At 48.4% G+C, this 23,063-nt stretch overlaps 1 protein-coding gene across 2 annotated transcripts in view; it reads right to left on the bottom strand.

Annotated features, from left to right (window-relative positions):
* Positions 1–23,063, bottom strand: part of TMEM125 (transmembrane protein 125) — a 162,081-nt gene that overhangs the window by 70,604 nt on the left and 68,414 nt on the right. The window contains exon 1 of one of the 2 annotated variants that reach the window (XM_069642448.1): positions 5,046–9,735. The exons of the other annotated variant lie outside the window; for it this stretch is intronic. The gene's annotated coding sequence lies outside the window, so the exon portion shown is untranslated. Of the gene's footprint in view, positions 1–5,045; positions 9,736–23,063 lie in introns of those variants that run through there. 2 annotated transcript variants of the gene reach the window in all.

Genomic DNA, 23,063 nt, shown 5'->3' on the forward strand with positions numbered 1-23,063 from the left:
GGAAAGAACCATTGACACACTGAAAAACTTTTTTAACTGCTATATAAGTCTGATGAAATGTTGATACGTATTAAAATGTGTTTTGAAAAATCCCTTCCTCTATAGACCGTGATTGAGTGTGACGACGGTTTCAAAAAGGATAAACATTTTAGAATCAATCCTATGATACCAATTCACACTGTATGCAGGTTGTTAAGGTACAAAGAGGCTTATTAACATTTGCTTTGGTAAACATATATTGGGGAAAAAAACACATGTCGTCTGCAATGTTCTTTGATCAAATTACTGCCATTTTTAACACACTATTATCGGACAGAACAAAAGATCACACTCTCATAATGGGAGACTTAAATCTTCATTTAATAACGCAAGAAGATTCAAAGTTAAGCTGACGAAAATCGATGACTGACACTCTTGACGGAAAGATCTTACATCATGCTGAATGGTAATCTTCCAGGTGATAGCCCTCCCTGCATGACATAGCAAAGAGTTTCCCAACAGGCCATAATTGACTATGTATATGCAGATTCCTGGTTTATGAATGAAGTGATATCATTTAGCGTACAAAGCACGATATTGAGCGACCACAACCAGTTGTGTGTAACATGGAATTGGCCTGATACCATTTCAACCATTAACATGAATCCTGATGTAGCAAACATGCTCGTCAACAATGCTGGTAATCGAGTGAGATGATCTAAATTGAAATTAGCTCAATATGCAAATATACTAAAAAAGAGTCATGAAAGTATTAATGACCAACAGCATGGTAGTTATGTTCATTCGATGAAGCTGTTTAGACACGGAAGGGGAGTCTCTCAGACGAGGGGCTATGGTTATCTCCATGCATTTGATCAGGAGGTAAAAGACAAAAAGACCCAGTTACACAAGGATATGCGGAACTTGAAATTTGTGTCCCAATCCATAAGACGGCCACTAATAAAAACATTAAAATATGATTACAAGAATTAGATTTGGGGTCGGACATCTATAAGATACCAAAATGATGGGGAGCTGATGATGCAACAAATCGTATTAAAATCATCTGGTGGCATTTGGGCCTTGTTAAATGGAGTGTTGCATAAGAAACAATTTACAACTCAAATTTACCCTGTAACAGAATCTGCATGGAGTGATCACTACCATAGTGTCTATAGGACCCCGTTTCCAGACATAATATCGACACCAGTACCATAAAATACGAACATGGGTTTCAGTTTGATGCAAGCGATATACAAGACTGTATCACTAAGTTGAGTCGTTCCCGTGCGGTTGGGCCCGATGGCCTTCACAACCGTACACTAAAACGCTATCCAAAGGAATGGAATGAAATATTGTATTCTATATTCATGAATATCCTGGATACGGGGAAAATTCCATCCACATGGAGGCAGTCAATAATCTTGCCAATTTTCAAGAAGGGCAATCGAGTAGATCCGGCTGCATATCATCCCATTGCTCTACTTGATTGTCCTGGCAAGATCTTCGCTCACCTGATCCTGGACGAGTTCAATAAATGGCTGAATGTGCACAAATTGAGAGATCAATTCCAGACAGGTTTTGTCCCAGGTCTGGGAACAGCGATCAAGCTGCTCACTCTGAATGCTATAGTAAACCATGCAAAAGAGCACAAACAACCTATTTATGTTGCGTGTATTGACTTTCGGGCCACGTTTGACCTAGTGCCCAGAGAATTATTGTATAAAAAACAAATGGACCAAGGCTGTCCATGGAATCTATTAAAATGGATAATAGAATTTCATACATCAACAACAGTTCAGATACGATTGAGAAACAATGGCTTACTATCCACGACAATAGTGACCCAACAGGGTTTAAAGCAAGGTTGTCTTTTAGCTTCAGCTTTATTCAATCATTTCATCTCAGACATCAAAAAGAGTTTTGAAGGGCTAAGAACTGATTCACCGAGATTGCAAGGAGCACCCATAAATTGGTTGTTATATGCGGATGACATGATACTTATTTCCAAAACACCTATGGGCTTGAAGAGCATGTTGAAAACACTGGATAAATATGCCAAAAGGAATTGCATAAGTATTAACACAACTAAGACTCAAGTGATGGAATTTGGTAATGCCAAACAGAGAAAGATAAAAAATGTATGGCAAATACAAGAAACTGACATCCAGATAGTAACCTCGTATATATATCTTGGAGTTTGCATCAATAATCATCCTTCTGATACGCCAAACATGGATAGTATCAATATTAAGCAACATACAGCTCTATCACAAAGCTCTATAATAAAAGCTCGATACTGCACATTTTCCATAGAGCCATTAATTGTTTACTACAAGCAAAAACTAGTCCCGGTCATACTGTATGGCACAGAATCTAAGCAATGGCAACCTTACTCATTTTGGGCAAAAATAGAAAGTAGGTACTGGAAAAAAGTATTAAAGTTACCAGCATCAGAACCACTTCCTATCATCAGACATGAACTAGGTCTAATCTCGTTATACGCTACGTACAATTGGAAATTGTGTGCCATGTACAGACAATGTGTCAGGAATGAAGTAGATAATGGACTTCTAAAACTAATATCGACACATTTACTTACATCAAATGCTGACTTTGCTAAGATCTGGAAAAAGTAATGCATGATGCTGGGGTTTCTGAAAAACCCAAATAAAGCGAAACAAAAGATATGGGAATTTGATTGGATACAAACCAGAACAGCTTGTATGCTATACCAAAAATGTGTCCGAAATCCATATGTTCTAAAAACAAATATGGTCTCACAGAGTCTTACCTGATACGATCTCCTAATCCTAATCATTGTGCAGACTATCTGCACTTTCGGCTTAATATATGGCCAACCAAAGTAATACTCTCAAAATGAAAAATGATTTCACATAATGACTTAAACTGTCGATTTTGTCACAAGGAGGCTGAAACGTTGCAACATTTAATAGTAGATTGTACAGAATTACAAACAATGTGGAACAAAGAATTCAGGCATTATTTTGAGGAATGCGTAAACTTAACTGCTCAACAGCTATGGTTAGCCCTGTTGCATACCAAAAGAAAATCGATAAGATATGCAATTGTCAGCTTCCGTCATAACACTGCAGTCAAAGAAAAGGTTTCAATATAATTTCATTACTATGTTAAATCTATGTTAAATCGAATAATTCATTTTATTGAGATTACTCTATTCTTGCAAATTTTAAAAATGTTATCAAACTTGTATTTTATGATTTCTTTTATATATAATTGTGTATTTTTATGTTGAAAGGTTACATTTATTTTTGACCACATCAACTTATAATAAAAAATAAAAATAACAAAAAAATGTACTTTTTTCATGATTTACCCTACACCCCACAGCACTGATTGTTGTCCTTTTACCCACTTTGTTGGCCTTTTACCTACATTTTCCCCGAAGTTGTGCTTTGTAATGCACCATTTTAACCCATTATTCAAAACATTTACTATGGGAAGGTACAAGAATCCCCCCAGACCTCCCCCCTCCAACCCATTTTCGTTAGTTTGGGCTCCCTCGCTATGCTCGGTCGCAATCACATACTTGTGGCAAATAATTACACCCTCCATAAAAAAAAAACTCACCAACGCACCAGCCCCTTCTCTCTATGTTACGTTACAGATTTAAGCTTTGATTGAAAATCATATTTACTTCTTTCACCTGGAGTAGTGCATGCCCCTGCAGCAGCATAATCATCATGGACATTGCGCACACGTGGTGGTTCGGACCGGCGCGGGTGTGGCGTGCCCTTTGCTTTGTTTTGGAGCTTGGGAAGGGGGGCTGCCAAATGTTGTGCTACGCCATTGGGAACCACTGGGTCTGACAAAGGGGTAGTGTGCAGTGCGCACCATGAAGACTGCCAGTGAGTCCCCGGGTGAGAAGCAATTTGTGGGTGTTTTCAATTTAAAATAACTGTGTGGTGCTGTGGATTTATGTGTGCAATGATATTACATAAAATGGTGTTTTTTTTTTTAAAGTACTCTGGCACCCAGTATTACGCTTTGAAATAAAAACTGGGGGGTGCGGAGGGTCTTGGGCACATTGAAAGAAACTTTCCCAGGTATTATATACTCCAGCAAAGTTAAAATTATCAGGTGCACTGCCCTGTGTGCACGCAGACCAGTCTAATAGGTTTCTTCTATCGTAGTGCTAGCTGCATCATATATACATTTATAACCAGGGAGTTTTGTTGATAGTAAATCCTGGTCAATGATTTAAGTTTCAGGCCTTGCTCGTGCAGAATTTTGCTCCTGGGTAAATAGCACACCACCCTTTTTGGCTACTTTAACACAGCAACTCCACAGATAACACTTCTGCGTCCATTGATCTATAGATGTTTCATACGGTTACATGTCTTTCCATCACATTTTTTTCCATCGAAGGTAAGTACCATTAAATTCTTTCCAATGAAAAAATGTGCATCAAAGGATTTTTTTTTCTTTTTTTTCTTTGGTGGTCTGCCCCCAATTCCCTGTTTCTAACCCTTAAAAACACACCCCAAACAAAATGAACCCTTTACCCCACAAAAATATGCAAAAATATGCATTTGATGCACATTTTTTTGTTAGAATAAATTCAATGGAAAACCCTCGATGGAACATTTTTCGATGGAAAGTCTGCATACCGTTTCATACTCTAGCTGTAGCCTGTGTTCCAGGTTTCGGTTGCCCTGTTAGAAATACTGCATTATGTATGTTTTACATAAAGACCCCATGTCGAATCTGGAAAATGGAATTCCCCAAATGTGTAATTGTGGACAAATCATCCCTCCCTCTGCGCCTCGGTTCTTATATCTGGCTGAAATGAGAGCACCTGGAAACACGGGTGAAAAATGCATCTAAAAAAAATCTGAAGGTCGTTTGCCATTACTTCCTGTGATGTCACTTGGGGGCGGGGTCAAATTACATCACTTCCTGTGATGTCATCAGGGGGTCATGGGTCGTGTGGTCATTTCCGCTACCCCTGGCATTTTGCTGAAATGATCCCTGCCGCCACCCCAAAAGTGAAGAATTAAAGTACACCATTTGAAAGTAATTACCTTTAAAAGATTGAGCAACAGTTACTCGGATGTGAAGATGTAAGGAGGCCTTTCACTCACAGAAATAGCTCCTGTAACAATCCACAGGGCTTTCAGCCACCCTTGGGAGATCCAGTCGAACCTGCGTCATGTGCAGGCTCCCTGCTGAGGCCTTCTTCTAGCGAGAGCAGAGGGGTCTTCAGTCAGACTTCCTGCGGTCAGGGAGTCTGCCCCCAGCTGGATCCTGGGGCACCTAGAGGCACGGAGAGGGGGCGGTGCTGGAGCAGGCCCGGGTGGAAGGGACAAGAGTGATGGGTCATGGTGACCAGGCACGAGTCTCAGTGCAAGTTGGTGTGCACAGTACCCGGGGAAGAGTGTCCATCTTAGATGGGGTGAACAGCCACATGGGGACGAGTCTCAGTCTTCGATGCGATGCACAGCGACCTGGGGACGAGTCTCAGTCTTCAATGTGGTGCACAGCGACCTGGGGACGAGTCTCAGTCTTCTGTGGGGTGCACAGCGACCTGGGTACAAGTCTCAGTCTTAGATGTGGTGCACAGCCACCTGGGGACGAGTCTAAGTCTTCTGTGGGGTGCACAGCGACCTGAGGACAAGTCTCAGTCTTAGATGTGGTGCACAGCGACCTGGGGACGAGTCTCAGTCTTCAATGGGGTGCACAATGATCTGGGGATGAGTCTCAGTCTTAGATGGGGTGCACAGTGACCTGGAGACGCGTTTCAGTCTTAGATGGGGTGCACAGCGACCTGGAGACGCGTCTAAGTCTTCCGTGGGGTGCACAGTGACCTGGAGATGCGTTTCAGTCTTAGATGCGGTGCACAGCGACCTGGAGACGCATCTCAGTCTTTGATGCGCTGCACAGCGACCTGGAGACGCGTCTAAGTCTTCCGTGGGGTGCACAGTGACCTGGAGATGCGTTTCAGTCTTAGATGCGGTGCACAGCGACCTGGAGACGCATCTCAGTCTTTGATGCGCTGCACAGCAACCTGGAGACGCGTCTCAGTCTTCCGTGGGGTGCACAGTGACCTGGAGACGCGTCTCAGTCTTCCATGGGGTGCACAGAGACCTGGAGATGCGTTTCAGTCTTAGATGCGGTGCACAGCGTCCTGGAGACGCGTCTCAGTCTTCGATGCGGTGCACAGCGATTTGGGGACGCGTCTCAGTCTTCCGTGGGGTGTACAGTGACCTGGAGATGCGTTTCAGTCTTAGATGGGGTGCACAGCGTCCTGGAGACGCGTCTCAGTTCCGATGCGGTTCACAGCGACCTGGGGACAAGTCTCAGTCTTCGATGCGCTGCATAGCGACCCGAAGACGCGTCTAAATCTTCCGTGGGGTGCACAGCGTCCTGGAGACGCATTTCAGTCTTAGATGGGGTGCACAGCGTCCTGGAGACGCATCTCAGTCTTTGATGCGCTGCACAGCGACCTGGAGACGCATCTCAGTCTTCCGCGGGGTGCAGAGTGACCTGGAGACGCGCCTCAGTCTTCGATGCGGTGCACAGGGACCTGGGGACAAGTCTCAGTCTTCGATGCGCTGCACAGCGACCTGGAGACGCGTCTCAGTCGTCTGTGGGGTGCACAGCGTCCTGGGGACGCGTTTCAGTCTTAGATGGGGTGCACAGCGTCCTGGAGACGCGTCTCAGTCTTAGATGGGGTGCACAGCGTCCTGGAGACGCGTCTCAGTCTTCGATGCGGTGCACAGCGACCTGGGGACAAGTCTGAGTCTTAGATGGGTGCCTGGCAGTCTGTGAGCTTTGGACAGGGATCTCTGTGTCACTCAAAGATGGATGCTTCAGGACATAGGAATATAGGATTGCATGCTGAGGCATCCCGGGACAGCCAGTTGCGCGGCCTCTGCAAGGTGACTACTGCGCCTCAGTCTTAGTGGGTCCAACAGAAGGAAGTCTTGGGGTGGGTTTCTCTGGGTCGCAGGCAGCTCTTCTTAATGTCCTGCTTGTCTAGGGGTTTCAGAGTCCATGACTCCTGCATCTCTGTCAGCCTCAGCCGGGTGATTGCAGGTCTTTCGTGGTTCCAGGTGGGCCCTAAAGGCCAGGGTCTCTGCTCTGCATCTGGTAGTTCCAAGGTGGGTCCTGAGCTCTAAGGCTCTCCGTTGGTGTCCGTCAGGAACCTGAGGTTATGGTTTCTATTAATGTCAGGCAGGTAGATCCTACGGTCACAGGGTCACTTGGTTGTTCCTGAGGTCCTAACGTCTCTGTTGGTCTTAAGCAGGTGGATCCCGAGGTCCCGGGGTTACTGTTCTTTTCGGGAAGGGGGTTCCTGGGTACCAGGGTCTCTCTTGCTTGTAAGGAGCCGTTCCTGACGTCCTCGGGTCTCTGTTGGTCTCAATGAGGTGGATTCTGCAGTTCGGAGATTTCTGTTTCTCTTCAGGGGCTGGTGTTTTCTGGAAAGCCAACCTCCTGGCTCTCTGTCAGTGTGAGGCAGGTGTTTGCTGACTCTCTACCCAAATGTGTCTCAGGTAGGTTTTTTCATGTTCTGCGCACCCATGGGTTTCAGGAGGTGGTTGCTGAGCTTACCAGTCTGTGGTGGTCCCTGAGCGCTGGGGGCCCACTCTGCCTCAGGCTTGTGGTGACTGAGCACCTGGGTCCCTGACATGCAGTCCCTTGACCCCAGGGTCGCTGTGGGTCTCGGCCAGGTGAGGGCTGTTCTTATGAGTTTCAGTCATGCAGTGGTTGATCTTCTGTGTCCCTAGGGCAATAGGCAGGTGGTGACTGACACGGAGGGTCCACTAAGCTCCAGGCAGGTGATCACTGACTCCCAGGTTCCTCTGGGTCCAGGCAGATAGTGACTGAGCCCCTAGGTCCCTCTTGGTTTCAGACAGGTAGTGACTGAGCTCTTGGGTCTCTCTGGGCTGCAGGAAGATAGAGACTGAGGTGCGGGGTCGCTATGGGCTTCAGGCAGGTGGAGACTGAGCTCCTGGGCTTCTCTGGGCTTCAGCAGGTAGTGATTGAGCTCCTGTGTCTTAGACGGTAGTCACTGAACTCCTGGGTCTCTCTGGGCTTCAGAAGGTAGTGACTGAGCTCCCGGGCTTCTCTGGGCTTCAGGCAGGTGGATACCGAACTCCTGGGTCTCTCTGGACTTCAGGCAGGTGGCGATTGAGCTCCTGGGCTTCTCTGAGCTTCAGGCAGGTGGAGACTGAGCTCCTGGGTCTCTCTGGGCTTCAGGCAGGTGGAGACCGAACACTTGGGTCTCTCTGGGCTTAGGCAGGCGGTGACTGAGCTCCCGGCTTCTCTGGGCTTCAGGCAGGTGGAGACCGAACTCCTGAGTCTCTCTGGACTTCAGGCAGGTCGCGATTGAGCTCCTGGGCTTCTCTGAGTTTAAGGTAGGTGCAGACTGAGCTCCTGGGTCTCTCTGGGCTTCATGCAGGTGGTGGCTGAGCTCCTGGGCTTCTCTGAGCTTCAGCACGTAGTGACATAGCTCCTGTGTCTTGGGAGGTATTCATTGAGCTCCTGGGTTTCCCTGGGCTTCAGCAGGTAGTGACACAGCTCCTGGGTCTCTCTGAGTTTAAGGACGGTGGTGATTGAGCTCCCGGGCTTCTCTGGGCTTCAGTCAGGTGGAGACAAAGCACATGGGTCTCTCTGGGCTTCAGGCAGGTGGTGACTGAGCTCCCAGGCTTCTCTGTGCTTCAGGCAGGTGGAGACCGAACTCCTGGGTCTGTATGGGCTTCAGGCAGGTGGAGACCGAACTCCTGGGTCTGTCTGGGCTTCAGCCAGGTGGAGACCAAGCACACGGGTCTCTCTGGGCTTCAGGCAGGTGGTGACTGAGCTCCCGGGCTTCTACGGGCTTCAGGCAGGTGGAGACTGAGCTCCTGGGTCTCTCTGGGCTTCAGGCAGGTAGTGACTACGCTCCCGGGTCTCTCTGGGCTTCAGGCAGGTCGTGACTGAGCTCCTGGGTCTCCCTGGGCTTCAGACAGGTAGTGACTGAGCTCCCGGGTCTCTCTGGGCTCCAGGTAGGTGGAGACTGAGCTCTTGGGTCTCTCTAGGCTTCAGGCAGGTAGAGACAGAGCTCCCGGGTCTCTCTGGGCTCCAGGTAGGTGGAGACTGAGCTCTTGGGTCTCTCTAGGCTTCAGGCAGGTAGTGACTGAGCTCCCGGGTCTCTCTGGGCTCCAGGTAGGTGGAGACTGAGCTCCTGGGTCTCTCTGGGCTTCAGGCAGGTAGTGACTGAGCTCCCGGGTCTCTCTGGGCTTCAGGCAGGTCGTGACTGAGCTCCTGGGTCTCTCTGGGCTTCAGACAGGTAGTGACTGAGCTCCCGGGTCTCTCTGGGCTCCAGGTAGGTGGAGACTGAGCTCTTGGGTCTCTCTAGGCTTCAGGCAGGTAGAGACAGAGCTCCCGGGTCTCTCTGGGCTCCAGGTAGGTGGAGACTGAGCTCTTGGGTCTCTCTAGGCTTCAGGCAGGTAGTGACTGAGCTCCCGGGTCTCTCTGGGCTCCAGGTAGGTGGAGACTGAGCTCTTGGGTCGCTCTGGGCTTCAGGCAGGTGGGGACAAAGCTCCCGGGTCTCTCTGGGCTTCAGGCAGGTGGAGACTGAGCTCCTGGGTCTCAGGCGGAAGTCATGGAGCTCCTGGGTCTCAGTGGGTCTCTAGGGGCCTAGTGATGGAGCGTGTGGTCTCTGCTGGTTTCATCTGGGTATGTGGTGCCGGTGCACAAGGAGAGCCTGGCGTGTGACACACACACACGCGGGTGATGCTTGGATAGCTGTGGAAGCACACACGCACACACAGACAGTGTGCTGAGCACACAATGAGCCGTCTCATGCCAGCTGCGCCAACACATGCTTGGTCCTCGCTTTGGAGTGCCCTGCCCTTGCCACCAACTGGTGCCTGTCACTGAGGGGCAACTGAAGCAAGCCGCAGCACAGCGTTAACCCCTTCAGTGCACGGTCCCACACGCAGCACAGCGTTAACCCCTTCAGTGCACGGTCCCACACGCAGCACAGCGTTAACCCCTTCAGTGCACGGTCCTATATAGCGCATTGGGGTAACCCCTTCAGTGCACGGCCCCACACGCATCACAGCGTTAACCCCTTCAGTGCACGGTCCCACACGCATCACAGCGTTAACCCCTTCAGTCAGGGGCGCCGAGTACGGGGGCTCCTGGGCCCGAGCCCCCCCCCCCCGCAAAATCAAGTCGTGGCTGAGCCCCCCCAGAGAAGTGATGCAGCATGGATGGCCCTTTCCATCGATACTGCATTACTTCTCTCCGGCCGGGTAAGCCCTCCCCTCTAGGACTTATATTGTATGGTCCTGGAGGGGAGGGCTTAGGGCAGCTGTATTCAAACAGTGGGGCGCTCCCTTCTGGTGGGCCGCAGCCTCATGCCCAGGGGGGGCGCGCAACCACAGTTTTTAAAAAAAAGAGGATACATGACCAAAGGGTCGGGCTGTTGCTTCATTAACAAGCAGCCACCAGATCCACGGCCCCGCCACACATGCTTAGTGCGACAGGGGCCGGGCCTTTGTGAGGCCTCAGGCCCCATTAGGAGCCTATTTGTGAAGACAAAAGAAAAAGCCCACCCCTTCTTTTGCCTTGATGATGGTCATCACAGCAAAAGATGCGCTCTTTTTTGTCTTCATGAATAGGCTCCTAATGGAGCCTGAGGCCCCACAAAGGCCCGTCCTCTGTGGCACTATGGGTGGTGGCAGCAGGTTCGGATTGACCCCTGGCCAGGCTGAAATCGTCCCTGGGGAGTAAGGGCCGGTTTCAGGCCATGCTTGGGTCGGTTTGGAAAAAAAAAATCGGAACAATTCATTTTTTTCAAATTTATTTTTTCAATATTTATTCTTCAAAAACCTTTCATCCTTCTTGGGTCGATAGGAGTACAAACACAGGTTGGGTGATATTGTATGCATATTTGTTCTATAAAAAGAGCTTAAGAGTAAGTGCTATATAATACCATATTATCATGTGGCATTGGACGTCTGCTTGGAGTCACAGTAATTTGACAATATGGATCTATACACACAGATATTAATGATACCTATGGTGATCCATTCTTGTATGAAATGTATATCACCTTAGTGAAATCATAACCATATTTTTCGTAGTGTAGTTTACTTAGGAACAATGCTATTTGATGCCACTTCCTATTTTGTCAAGGGGTGAAAGGTCGTGTTTCATCGCTTCCCGGGATGTCACTTTGGTGTGGGGTCAAATTACATCACTTCCGGTGATATCATCAGAGGTCAAGTGTCGTGAGGCGAGGGGTGGGCCACTTTTTTGAGGCGAGGGGTGGGCCACTTTTTTTTGGGTGACCGGGCCTATTTCTTGTCCCCGTCCGACCCTGGGTGGCAGCAGTGGTGTGGAACTGCCCAAGTGTCACAGAAGTGCTAGAGCATATTTGGGCACAGGCACCTACTGTTTTACAAACTAAGCACTTGGTATACACATGCAGTTGCAATTAAATGTTCACTAAAAAAGTATGCCCTCAAGAGTATGCTATCACAGAGAAACGGGGACCCCAAAGCCCGTTCAACTCCCCACTCCCAGGTGTGCTACTGAACAGGTAGATGTAAGTCGAGAGCCAACCAACCTCTTTCTCCCATCTGTGCTACTGTACAACACAAATAAGGGGGAATCACTCTCCTGCAGCCTCTCTCCCAGTCATCGATTCTTGATGATTTACTGGTGCAGTCACCAAAAAAAGATTTTTTGGGGGTTCATTTTGTTTACAAAAGTAGTGCATTGTTAAAACCCCCTGGCTGCCAGTTCATTGTTCTTGGTGCATCCCAGGCTCCCTACCCCCTGAGAGCCACCAACCTTGGGTGCTGTTTTATAACAAATGAAAGACGCAGACAGAACAATAACTGTGTGAGTCAACTGAGAGATGAATGCACTCATGCTCCATCCAGAGAGAGGCTTTGAAAATGTAGCTCTGACAAATAAGAGAATCAGGGGGCAAAGAAGCACTGCACATCTTCGCTCCCTCTTCATGGGTTTACGGTTGCCACCTGAAAGGTTGCCAGCAGCTAACCTGCCATCCTGTCCCAACACCATGCCTCATGTGCTATTCCCTGGTCAAACAAACCCTGTGAACTCATAGGATGCATAAGACCCACAGAAGTCTTTTTACCGCCCGTCCTGAACGTTTCTTGCACTAGTGCTATTAACGCGTGCAGCTCCAAGGTATAATATTAACAACCAGTGTTTGTGGGTAAAGGGCCGGCATAAAGTCTCTATTTCAGAACAGAGTCAAATGATAAGGTGCTTGTGGCAGTATGGAGTTCCAGGCCTCTGCTTGGACGCCGGATTCTGCAACCTTTAGCTCTGCAGATGTGTTTGGACTACAATGCTCATCAGCCCCAGCCAGCATAGTCAATGGTGATGGATCATAGGAGTCGTAGTCCAAAGATCTGGAGAGCCACATGTTTAAGACCCCTGGCTTTAAGGAACAGGAAGTAAAATAATCCATCAAAGTAACAGGAGTATGACGTTCCTGGATCTACATGAGTAGAATAAAAGTAGACTAGAAGAACAGCCTGGGGGCATCAAGTTTATGTAGGATGGAATGGTGGGGGTCTGAGTCACCTGAGGAGACAGGAATGGTGGGGGTCTGAGTCACCTGAGGAGACAGGGGTATCTTACAGGTCTGAAACCTGGTAATCCACTTTACAATAAAAAGACAACATGGAGAGAGGTGATGTCTCTGTGTGGCCTGTAAATCTGCCGAGATACCAGCAAACTGTACTACCATTACTGCCACTTGGTCTGGCGGTATTACTGCCGGATTAAAAGTGGTGGTAGGCAGTGTTAGTCCCCATTAATTGGAGTCCATAGGACTCCATGGTGGATTTTAGCGGTGTTACTGCTGGTAGTAATTTTGCTGGTGATAATATCCCAAACTGTTCTATTTTGGGCAGTATGGTGGAGGAAATACCTCCAGCTTCTTGCTGGAGGATTTTCCTCCACCTTTGCCCTCAAACTCATAGTTGGGCGGTGCGATAATGTGCCTCTATACTGTATTACCAGTGTTGTCAGTCAGAACTCATTTACCTCAGCAATGTATTCAGTTCTCTGTTTTTTGTCCTGACGCTTAAAATGTGCGATTTGCATTACAAGCTGTGTGCCGACTGCTTCCACTCTAAGCGGGGGAGAAGTTAGGACTGTGGGGACTGAGACGGCAGGACTTTTCAACCTTTTGACACGAGGGGCCTTCACTGAGTCTTGGGGGGGCATCACCTCCCACGGGATATGGTACAGTATAATTACCTCATTGCTTTCTATCACTGGTTCCTCTATATCAGCCTCTTGCTGACATAGAAGGGTTTATAGCTGTTCAGTGGGCATTCAGTGGTTAAGATCTATGCTGGCCTGCCATCTTGTGATAAACAGCAGCTATTAACCTTAAATTTGTCGCCATTGCAAGTCTCACTTCTCCCACAGCAACAGCAGAGCCCACTTGCCAGTGCCTGATAATCCCAAAATTCTCTGTAATTTTATGCAAAGCTGCATTTTATTTTTATAAGGTTATTTTACTCACTGAATGCTGATCAAGTGTTTTAAGTCTGCACTTTATTAACTGGGTGCTTGTAATTGCAGCACAAGAACTCTTTACAATCTAAACCAGAGGTGTGTTTACAATGTTGATTGTTCCAAAATACATCTCCTAGTGTGCTGCTTTGGGTCAGGTGGCCCCCTTTAAGCTGTACACAATGATGCATTGTCTGGTTGACATACTATGTGATTTGTGTATTTTATAAAGGAAACTAAGACCACTAGAACTCACCACCCCAGAAACTCCCAATCCCACCTTTGGCGGCATTCCTGTGGACATGAGAACACAGAGGAAAGAATGAATAAAAAAGTATTTGCCTTCAAGAGGAAGCTAGGCCTTTGCAAAAGAACAGTTGGAGCTGGGCAAGCCACCTAGCAACATTAATGTCCAGCTTTGATGAATACTTCTCTGAAGTAAATGCTGGCATTAATGACTGGGTGATGCAGACTTTTCTGGCAGAGGAGGTGGTGCATCATCCATTTGATGCCCAGGAAGAGCTGATTGAGGTTCAGTCGGACACTACTCTGCATTCTGAATTTAGGAACATTGCAGTGGGTGAATTTTGACTGAAGGTAATCCTGGAGTATCCTACATTGGCATGGTCTGCTATACAGTCACTCTTACCCTTTGGGTCTTACTACTTGTGCAAAATAGGCTTTTCAGCATTGGCTTTTTTACTGACTCCTTCATTTTTTGAATAAGGGGTGTTTCAAATGAATGTTGAAAACCCGGAAAGTGGGAGTTTTTAAAACATGGAGACAACCATGGCTACAACATTTGGACGCAAGTGCTTCCATCAGTCCCAAACATCACCTGGGTGCAGGGTGAGCCTGGGTAACTGCTTTTTAACATTGTACACTACTTTACCAGAATTTCTGGTAAACTACAATGATAAAAGCAGTTAACACCCTTCCCCCCAAGTCTGAAACCACACCTGATTGCATTATACTTCAGCCAGGATTGCATTATACTTCAGCCAGGATTGCATTATACTTCAGCCAGGATTGCATTATACTTCAGCCAGGATTGCATTATACTTCAGCAGCACATCTGATGTGTCCACTGAAAGGTTTAAGATTAAGCTACATCCCTAACTCTATCTGGTTACCCAGAGGTAACATCTTAGCAAATTTCACTTAAGGCTGGTCAATCTACAGCAGCACTATTGTAAGTTTGAATTGTTGATGTTTTACTGAACTATGGCACCACACACGTCTTGCTTGGTAGTTTTTAATCGGGAAATGTCTTTACTTCTCGTTTCCCTTGAATTGGGAACTTTATTTTGGGTGGTGGTGGTGGTACTCCACCTTGCAGCTGTACCTTCTGTTTAGCAAGCATTTAATTCCCCCATCCTAGTTGTGTTGCTGGACGATTATAGAGCAGTGGAGTAGGGGCAGTGATGTCTTACTGGAATGCAACTCGAAGGCTTAAATCTCTTTCTTGACTTTAGTATATGCAGTGCATGCGAGCCAATGTTTCCACTGTTCTGCGCGTGCCAACACCAGCCCCCCCGCGCGCCGTTGCACCAAGTTGGCGATTACATGTAAATGTGCGGTCATATAACTGCCAGTGATGTCACTTCCTGTATTTGGGACCCCCCCGGGAAATTCATAAGTCGGCTCCCCTGCCTTCAGTGCACGGTCCTATATAGCGCATTGGGGTAACCCCTTCAGTGCACGGTCCCACACGCAGCACAGCCTTAACCCCTTCAATGCACAGTCATCTATAGAGCACGGGGGTAACACCTTCAGTGCTCGGCCCCAAAGAGAGCACGGCGTTAACCGCAACAATGCACGGTCTTATATAAAGCATTGGGTTAACCCCTTCAGTACCCGGTCCTATATAGAGCATGGGTTAAGACCCTTCATTGCACAGTGCTTTGTAGACTCCAATTGTGGTTAACCCTTTCACTGATTATGGAGAGCAGGGGCGGCTAGGAAGCTCCAGCAATGCACAGCCGTACAAAGGGCGCATGGGAATGCATGGGGATTAGCACCCCGACACACTATGAGCACAACCCCCCACTATCTCACTATGAGCACAGTCCCCCTCACCATTACACTATGAGCACAGCCCCCATCACTATTACACTATGAGCACAGCCCCCACCACTATTACACTATGAGCGTAGCCCCCACCACTATTACACTATGAGCGTAGCCCCCAACACTATTACACTATGAGCACAAGCCCCTCACTATTACACTATGAGCACAGTCCCCCTCACTATTACACTATGAGCCCAGCCCCCCACTATTACACTGTGAGCACAGACCCCCTCACTATTACACTATGAGCACAGCCCCCACCACTATTACACTATCAGCACAGGCCCCACCACTATTACACTATGAGCATAGCCCCCAACACTATTACACTATGAGCACAGTCCCCCACTATTACACTATGAGCACAAGCCCCTCACTATTACACTACGAGCATAGCCCCTCACTATTACACTATGAGCACAACCCCACCACTATTACACTATGAGCACAGCCCCCACCACTATTACACTATGAGCATAGCCCCCAACACTATTACACTATGAGCACAGTCCCCCACTATTACACTATGAGCACAAGCCCCTCACTATTACACTACGAGCATAGCCCCTCACTATTACACTATGAGCACAACCCCCACCACTATTAAACTATGAGCACAACCCCCACCACTATTACACTATGAGCACAGCCCCCACCACTATTAAACTATGAGCACAACCCCCACCACTATTACACTATGAGCATAGCCCCCACCACTATTACACTATGAGCACAACCCCCACCACTATTACACTATGAGCGTAGCCCCCAACACTATCACACTATGTGCACAAGCCCCTCACTATTACACTATGAGCATAGCCCCCCCACTATTACACTATGAGCACAGCCCCCACCACTATTACACTATGAGCACAACCCCCACCACTATTACACTATGAGCGTAGCCCCCAACACTATCACACTATGTGCACAAGCCCCTCACTATTACACTATGAGCATAGCCCCCCCCACTATTACACTATGAGCACAGCCCCCAACACTATTACACTATGAGCACAGCCCCCACCACTATTACACTATGAGCACAGCCCCCCACTATTACACTATGAGCACAACCCCCCACTATTACACTATGAGCACAGCCCCTCACTATTACACTATGAGCACAGCCCCCAACACTATTACACTATGAGCAGAGCCCCCACTACTATTACACTATGAGCATAGCCCCCACCACTATTACACTATGAGCACAACCCCCACCACTATTACACTATGAGCGTATCCCCCACCACTATTGCACTATGAGCATAGCCCCCACCACTATTACACTATGAGCGTAGCCCCCAACACTATCACACTATGTGCACAAGCCCCTCACTATTACACTATGAGCATAGCCCCCCCCACTATTACACTATGAGCACAGCCCCCAACACTATTACACTATGAGCACAGTCCCCCTCACTATTACACTATGAGCCCATCCCCCCACTATTACACTATGAGCACAGCCCCCAACACTATTACACTATGAGCACAGCCCCCAACACTATTACACTATGAGCACAGCCCCCAACACTATTACACTATGAGCACAGTCCCCCTCACTATTACACTATGAGCCCATCCCCCTCACTATTACACTATGAGCCCAGCCCACTCACTATTACACTATGAGCATAGCCCCTCACTATTACACTATGAGCACAACCCCCCACTATTACACTATGAGCATAGCCCCCCCCACTATTACACTATGAGCACAGCCCCCAACACTATTACACTATGAGCACAGTCCCCCTCACTATTACACTATGAGCCCATCCCCCTCACTATTACACTATGAGCCCAGCCCATTCACTATTACACTATGAGCATAGCCCCTCACTATTACACTATGAGCACAACCCCCCACTATTACACTATGAGCATAGCCCCTCACTATTACACTATGAGCACAACCCCCCACTATTACACTATGAGCACAGCCCCCACCACTATTACACTATGAGCACAGCCCCCCACTATTACACTATGAGCACAGCCCCTCACTATTACACTATGAGCACAGCCCCCACCACTATTAAACTATGAGCGTAGCCCCCACCACTATTACACTATGAGCGTAGCCCCCACCACTATTGCACTATGAGCGTAGCCCCCACCACTATTACACTATGAGCGTAGCCCCCACCACAATTGCACTATGAGCACAAGCCCCTCACTATTACACTATGAGCATAGCCCCCACCACTATTACACTATGAGCACAGCCCCCAACACTATTACACTATGAGCACAGTCCCCCTCACTATTACACTATGAGCCCAGCCCCCCACTATTACACTATGAGCACAGTCCCCCTCACTATTACACTATGAGCCCAGCCCCCCCACTATTACACTATGAGCACAACCCCCAACACTATTACACTACGAGCACAGCCCCCACCACTATTACACTATGAGCACAGCCCCCACCACTATGACACTATGAGCACAGCCCCCAACACTGTTACACTATGAGCACAGCCCCCACCACTATTACACTATGAGCACAGCCCCCTCACTATTACACTATGAGCACAAGCCCCTCACTATTACACTACGAGCACAGCCCCCAACACTATTACACTATGAGCACAGCCCCCACCACTATGACACTATGAGCACAGCCCCCAACACTATTACACTATGAGCACAGCCCCCACTACTATTACACTATGAGCACAGTCCCCACCACTATTACACTATGAGCACAGCCCCCCCACTATTACACTATGAGCACAGCCCCCTCACTATTACACTATGAGCACAGCCCCCCCACTATTACACTATGAGCACAGCCCCCAACACTATACTATGAGCACAAGCCCCTCACTATTACACTATGAGCACAGTCCCCACCACTATTACACTATCAGCACAGGCCCCCTCACTATTACACTATGAGCACAGCCCCCACCACTATTAAACTATGAGCACAGCCCCCACCACTATTACACTATGAGCGTAGCCCCCACCACTATTACACTATGAGCATAGCCCCCACCACTATTACACTATGAGCATAGCCCCCACCACTATTACACTATGTGCACAAGCCCCTCACTATTACACTATGAGCACAGTCCCCCTCACTATTGCACTATGAGCACAGCCCCCACCACTATTACACTATCAGCACAGGCCCCCTCACTATTACACTATGAGCACAGCCCCCACCACTATTAAACTATGAGCACAGCCCCCACCACTATTACACTATGAGCGTAGCCCCCACCACTATTACACTATGAGCATAGCCCCCACCACTATTACACTATGAGCATAGCCCCTCACTATTACACTATGAGCACAGCCCCCACCACTATTAAACTATGAGCACAGCCCCCACCACTATTACACTATGAGCGTATCCCCCACCACTATTGCACTATGAGCGTAGCCCCCACCACTATTACACTATGAGCGTAGCCCCCAACACTATCACACTATGTGCACAAGCCCCTCACTATTACACTATGAGCATAGCCCCCCACTATTACACTATGAGCACAGCCCCCAACACTATTACACTATGAGCACAGTCCCCCTCACTATTACACTATGAGCCCAGCCCCCCACTATTACACTATGAGCACAGTCCCCCTCACTATTACACTATGAGCCCAGCCCACTCACTATTACACTATGAGCATAGCCCCTCACTATTACACTATGAGCACAACCCCCCACTATTACACTATGAGCACAGCCCCCACCACTATTACACTATGAGCGTAGCCCCCACCACTATTACACTATGAGCGTAGCCCCCTCACTATTACACTATTACACTATGAGCACAGCCCCCACCACTATTAAACTATGAGCGTAGCCCCCACCACTATTACACTATGAGCGTAGCCCCCACCACTATTGCACTATGAGCGTAGCCCCCACCACTATTACACTATGAGCGTAGCCCCCACCACTATTGCACTATGAGCGTAGCCCCCACCACTATTACACTATGAGCACAAGCCCCTCACTATTGCACTATGAGCACAGCCCCCACCACTATTACACTATGAGCACAGCCCCCAACACAATTACACTATGAGCACAGTCCCCCTCACTATTACACTATGAGCCCAGCCCCCCACTATTACACTATGAGCACAGTCCCCCTCACTATTACACTATGAGCACAGCCCCCTCACTATTACACTATGAGCGTAGCCCCCAACACTATTACACTATGTGCACAAGCCCCCAACACTATTACACTATGAGCACAACCCCCTCACTATTACACCATGAGCACAACCCCCTCACTATTACACTATGAGCACAGCCCCCACCACTATGACACTATGAGCACAGCCCCCAACACTATTACACTATGAGCACAGCCCCCAACACTATTACACTATGAGCAGAGCCCCCACTACTATGACACTATGAGCACAGCCCCCACCACTATTACACTATGAGCACAGCCCCCACCACTATTACACTATGAGCACAGCCCCCTCACCATTACACTATGAGCACAACCCCCCCACTATTACACTATGAGCACAGCCCCCACCACTATGACACTATGAGCAGAGCCCCCACTACTATGACACTATGAGCACAGCCCCCACCACTATTACACTATGAGCACAGCCCCCACCACTATTACACTATGAGCACAACCCCCCCACTATGACACTATGAGCACAGCCCCCACCACTATGACACTATGAGCAGAGCCCCCACTACTATGACACTATGAGCACAGCCCCCACCACTATTACACTATGAGCACAGCCCCCACCACTATTACACTATGAGCACAACCCCCACCACTATTACACTATGAGCACAGCCCCCACCACTATGACACTATGAGCAGAGCCCCCACTACTATGACACTATGAGCACAGCCCCCACCACTATTACACTATGAGCATAACCCCCACCACTATTAAACTATGAGCACAACCCCCACCACTATTACACTATGAGCACAGCCCCCACCACTATGACACTATGAGCAGAGCCCCCACTACTATGACACTATGAGCACAGCCCCCAACACTATTACACTATGAGCACAGCCCCCACCACTATGACACTATGAGCACAGCCCCCACCACTATTACACTATGAGCACAGCCCCCACCACTATTACACTATGAGCACAGCCCCCACCACTATGACACTATGAGCACAGCCCCCAACACTATTACACTATAAGCACAGCCCCCACCACTATGACATTATGAGCACAGCCCCCAACACTATTACACTATGAGCACAGCCCCCACCACTATTACACTATGAGCACAACCCCCTCACTATTACACTATGAGCACAGCCCCCAACACTATTACACTATGAGCACAGCCCCCACCACTATTACACTATGAGCACAACCCCCCCACTATTACACTATGAGCACAGTCCCCTCACTATTACACTATGAGCATAGCCCCCTCACTATAACACTATGAGCACAGCCCCCACCACTATGACACTATGAGCACAGCCCCCCCACTATTACACTATGAGCACAGCCCCCAACACTATTACACTATGAGCACAGCCCCCAACACTATTACACTATGAGCACAGCCCCCCACTATTACACTATGAGCACAACCCCCCACTATTACACTATGAGCACAACCCCCTCACTATTACACTATGAGTACAGCCCCCACCACTATGACACTATGAGCACAGCCCCCAACACTATTACACTACGAGCACAGCCCCCACCACTATTACACTATGAGCACAGCCCCCCCACTATTACACTATGAGCACAGCCCCCAACACTATTACACTATTGGCACAGTCCCCACCACTAGTACACTATGAGCACAGCCCCCACCACTATTACTCTATGAGCGTAGCCCCCAACACTATTACACTATGAGCACAATCCCCTCACTATTACACTATGAGCACAATCCGCTCACTATTACACTATGAGTACAGCCTCACACTATTACACTATCAGCACAGACCCCCCCACTATTACACTATGAGCACAGCCCCCCACTATTACACTATGAGCACAGCCCCCTCACTATTACACTATGAGCATAGCCCACAACACTATTACACTATGAGCATAGCCCCCTCACTATTACACTATGAGCACAGCCACAACACTATTACACTATGAGCACAGACCCCCTCACCATTACACTATGAGCACAGCCCCCACCACTATTACACTATGAGCGTAGCCCCCTCACTATTACACTATGAGCACAGCCCCCAACACTATTACACTATGAGCGTAGCCCCCTCACTATTACACTATGAGCACATACCCCCTCACTATTACACTATGAGCAGAGCCCCCCACTATTGCACTATGAGCACAACCCCCTCACTATTGCACTATGAGCACAACCCCCTCACTATTACACTATGAGCACAGCCCCCACCACTATTACACTATGAGCGTAGCCCCCAACACTATTACGCTATGAGCACAAGCCCCTCACTATTACACTATGAGCACAGTCCCCCTCACTATTACACTATGAGCCCAGCCCCCCACTATTACACTATGAGCACAGACCCCCTCACTATTACACTATGAGCACAGCCCCCACCACTATTACACTATCAGCACAGGCCCCCTCACTATTACACTATGAGCACAGCCCCCACCACTATTAAACTATGAGCACAGCCCCCACCACTATTACACTATGAGCATAGCCCCTCACTATTACACTATGAGCGTAGCCCCCACCACTATTGCACTATGAGCGTAGCCCCCACCACTATTACACTATGAGCACAGCCCCCACCACTATTGCACTATGAGCGTAGCCCCCACCACTATTACACTATGAGCATAGCCCCCAAGACTATTACACTATGAGCAGAGCCCCCCTCACTATTACACTATGAGCCCAGCCCCCCACTATAACACTATGAGCACAGTCCCCCTCATTATTACACTATGAGCCCAGCCCCCTCACCATTACACTATGAGTGTAGCCCCCAACACTATTACACTATGTGCACAAGCCCCTCACTATTATAATATGAGCATAGCCCCCCCACTATTACACTATGAGCACAGCCCCCAACACTATTACACTATGAGCACAGTCCCCCTCACTATTACACTATGAGCCCAGCCCCCCACTATTACACTATGAGCACAGTCCCCCTCCCTATTACACTATGAGCCCAGCCCCCCCACTATTACACTATGAGCACAACCCCCACCACTATGACACTATCAGCACAGCCCCCAACACTATTACACTATGAGCCCAGCCCCCTCACTATTACACTATGAGCCCAGCCCCCTCACTATTACACTATGAGCACAACCCCCACCACTATGACACTATGAGCACAGCCCCCAACACTATTACACTATGAGCACAGCCCCCACCACTATGACACTATGAGCACAGCCCCCAACACTGTTACACTATGAGCAAAGCCCCCTCACTATTACACTATGAGCACAGCCCCCCACTATTACACTATGAG

The sequence above is a fragment of the Ambystoma mexicanum genome, chromosome 1q, assembly GCF_040938575.1.
Source record: "Ambystoma mexicanum isolate Mex_15411 chromosome 1q, UKY_AmexF1_1, whole genome shotgun sequence".
NCBI classification, from domain to species: domain Eukaryota; kingdom Metazoa; phylum Chordata; class Amphibia; order Caudata; family Ambystomatidae; genus Ambystoma; species Ambystoma mexicanum.